The following is a 3,737-nucleotide window of genomic DNA, read 5'->3' as shown; positions in this document are numbered from 1 at the left end:
AGGGGGTGCTAGGTCAGTTAAGCATCCGACTCTTGGTTTTGACCCAGGTCATGATCTCGTGGTTCCTGGGTTCAAGCTCCATGTCACACTCTGCACTGAAATCCCAGAGCCTGCTTGAGATTCCCTTACTCTTTCTCTCGCTTTCAAAAAGAAACATTAAGAAACTAAGTGTTTGGTTCAATTCACCACGGAAGCCATCTGTCCCTGGGTTGTCTTGGTTGAGACAGTTTTGATTACTGATTCAATCTCTTTGCTCATGATTGGTCTGTCCAGATTTTCTATTTCTTCACGATTCAGTCTTGGTAGGTGGTATTGTNTCTTTCATCATAATTCAGTCTTGGAAGGTTGTATGTTTCTAGGAATTATCCATTTCTTCTAGGTTGTTCATTTTTTGGCATATAATTGTTTATAGTAGTCTCTTATGATCCTTTGTATTTCTTTTTATTTGTTAAAATATTTTTTAAATGTTTTTATTTATTTTTGTGAGAGATACAGCACAAGCAGGGGAGGAGCAGAGAGAGAGGGAGACACAGAATATTAAGCAGGCTCCAGGCTCTGAGCTGTCAGCACAGAGCCCGATGTGGGGCTCGAACTCGAGAACCGTGAGATCATAACCTGAGCTGAAGTCGGACGCTTAACTGACTGAGCCACCCAGGAGCCCTGATCCTTTGTATTTCTGTATGATCAGTTGGAATGCTTCCTCTTTCATTTCTTATTTGAGTCTTTTCTCTCTCTCTCTCTCTCTTTTTTTTTTTTTAGTTAGTCTAGCTAAAAGTTTGTCAATTTTATTTATACTTTTAAAAACTTGCTTTATGTTATCTATTCTATTGATTTTCGAAGTCTCTATCTCATTCTTTTCTGCTCTGATCTTTGCAATCTTTATTTTCTGACCGAATGTGGTCTCTCCTGAAGAATATTCTGTGTGTGCATGAGAATAATGTCTATTCTGCTGGTGTGGGATAGAATATTCTGTATATGTCTGGTAGGTCCGTTTGATCTAAAGTGTAGTTCAAATCCAAAGTGTTCTTATTGATTTTCTGTCGGATCTATCTATCCATTGCTGCAAGTGGGATGCTGAAGCCCCCACTATTATTGCATCATCGTTTATCCCTCCCTTCACATCTGTTACTATTTGCTTAGCATAGTTAGGGTCTCTGCTTCGGGGTGCATGTCTGTTTATGGTTATTATATCTTCCTGATGAATTAGTGGCTTTTTCATTATAATGACCTTCTTGGTCTCTTGTTACAGCGTTTGGCTTAAAATCTATTGTCTGATAGAAGTATAGCTACTTCTGCTCTTTTTTGGTTTCCACTTGCATGGGATATCTTTTTCCAGCCCTTCAACTTGACTTCTGTGTGTCTTTAAAGCCGAAGGGATTCTCTTGTGGGTGGCGTATAATTTGGTCTTGTTTTTTATACATCTGGTCATTCTATGTCCTTTAAGCGGAGAATTTAATCAATGTATATTGAGGGCAATTACTGACCGGTATGGACTTACTGTTTTCTTTCCATCTTATTGTTTTCTGGGTTGTTCGTAGTTCCTTGCTCCTTTCTCTTGGTCTTGCTGCCCTTCCTTTGTCTACTGATGATTTTCCGCAGTGGGAAGCTTTGATTCCTTTCTCTTTTGTGTATCTACTGTAGAGTTTTGCTTTGCTGTTTCCATGAGGCTTGCATCAAACATCTTATACACGTAACGGTTTGTTTTTTCTTGAGAGAGGGAGAGAGAGATTTATTACAGGAATTGGCTTATATGATTATGGAAGCTGAGAAGCCCCACAGCCTGTCCTCTGTAAGCTGGAGAACCAGGAAAGCTGGCAATATAATTCAGTCAAATCCATAAGTTTAAGCTGATAACAACTCATATGAAAATTCTACTGTTTTACTCCTTCCTACCTCTGTGTTTAGCTGTCACAATGTACATTTTTATGTTGTATATTTATTAACAAATTGTTGTAGCTATAATTATTTTTAACACTTCCATCCTTTACCTGTTTTACTAGAGTTAAGTGATAAATACACCACAATATTACAGTAATATTCTAATTCTGACGATATACTTACTTCACCAGTGAAGTGTGTACTTTCATATATTTACATGTTATTAGCATCCTTTAATTTCTGCCTTGGGTATTTGCTGAATTATTTTGAGCATATTTTTGTGAGGCAGGTATAGTGTTGATAAACTACGTCAAGTTTTGTCTGGGAAGTCCTTATCTCTCCTCCATTTCTAAAGGACAATGTTGTCAGAATTTTCTAGCACTTTTTTCCTTTCATCACATTGTATACATCATCTCTCTCTCTCCTGGACTGTAAGATTTTTACTAAGTAATCAGCTTTTCAAATTGTCCCTTTGTCTTTGATTCTTAACTGACTGAGCCACCCAGGCTCAGTCACTTTTGTCTTTGATTCTTGACAGTTTTCTTAGAAGATTTCTTTTACTTGAGTTTGCTGACTCAAGTAAAGGTTTATGAACTTAGACATCCAAATCTCTCACTACATTATTTCTGTAAATTAACTTTCTAAACTCTTCTCCCTCATTCTCCTTCTGGAACTCCAATAATTCATAAATTGGTTATTGTGATGGTATCCCAAAAGTCAAGTAGGCTTTCTTCACTTTTTTCCAATTCTTTTTATTTTGTTCTTCTCTGTTGGATAATCTCAAAGATCCTATCTTCTTATTTACATGTTCTTTTTTTTCTGCAGATGTAGTCTGATGTTGGTGCTCTCTAATACATTTTTTCCTTGAATTCATTGAATTCATCAGCTCCAGAACTTCTGTGTGGTTATTTTTTTATGATTTTTATCTCTTTGTTAAACTTCTCAGTTTGTCTTGTATTGTTTTCCCTTTGCCTCACTGAAATGTCATTCTTTATTTTCTTATAATTCACTGACCTTCATTAAAACAAGTATTTTGAATTCTTTTTCAGATAAATACATGGCCTTTGGGGTTGGCTACTAGAAGATGACTGTGATCCTTTGGTGGTGTTACGTTTCCTTAATTTTTCATGTTCTTTGAAATCTTCCACATTTGAAGTGATAAGTCACCTTGTTCAGTCTTTACTAATCGCCTTCAGGAGAGAAAACCCACTGTCAGCCCTGCTAGAGATTATGAGGTTTTCTCAGACCCATGGATACGTCTGATCCATACTTCTCACCCACTCTTATGAAAGAATTCCTGAGCTTGTATGTCTCCTTATGATCCTGCAATGCACTAGGCCAAGCGCTAAGAGCCTCCCTTTGGTTTCTCAAGGGCAGAACTAAAGCTCAAGCTTGTAGTCTCTCCTCGGCATCCCTATTTCGTCTTTCTGTGTATGCCCACTAGCCATCTGCCAAAGTTCACTTTTGCCTCCTCTGAGGGCACGCACAAGGAGCTGACCACAAGATGCGGGAGTGCATATACAGGGCGTGCCAAACACTGGGTGTGCCCATGGGCCAGTTGGTGGGATATGCAGGTGAGGTATCCCCAGTAACTGTGGGCAAGCTTCTTGATGGAATCCATGATGCAGTTAGTAGGACCTTCACCCCCTCTCCACCATTTGCCCAGCCTCCTCCCACTCTGTCCCCTAGTCCTGTAGCTCATGACTCGGTACAACTCTCTAATGCATTCAAACTCATTTTCTTTTTCTTCCAACAGTGTGCTGGAACGTCTCTGCTAGAATCCTGGACTTCCACAGAACTCTCTCATCCGTGGGTGATTATCTAAGACAGTATTCTCCAGGGGCTCCCATAATGCAGCC

The sequence above is a fragment of the Crocuta crocuta genome, unplaced genomic scaffold (genome assembly GCF_008692635.1).
Source record: "Crocuta crocuta isolate KB4526 unplaced genomic scaffold, BGI_CrCroc_1.0 scaffold385, whole genome shotgun sequence".
Lineage (NCBI taxonomy): Eukaryota > Metazoa > Chordata > Mammalia > Carnivora > Hyaenidae > Crocuta > Crocuta crocuta.
The sequence above is the reverse complement of the archived record's forward strand: the minus strand, read 5'-3'. Positions refer to the sequence as shown.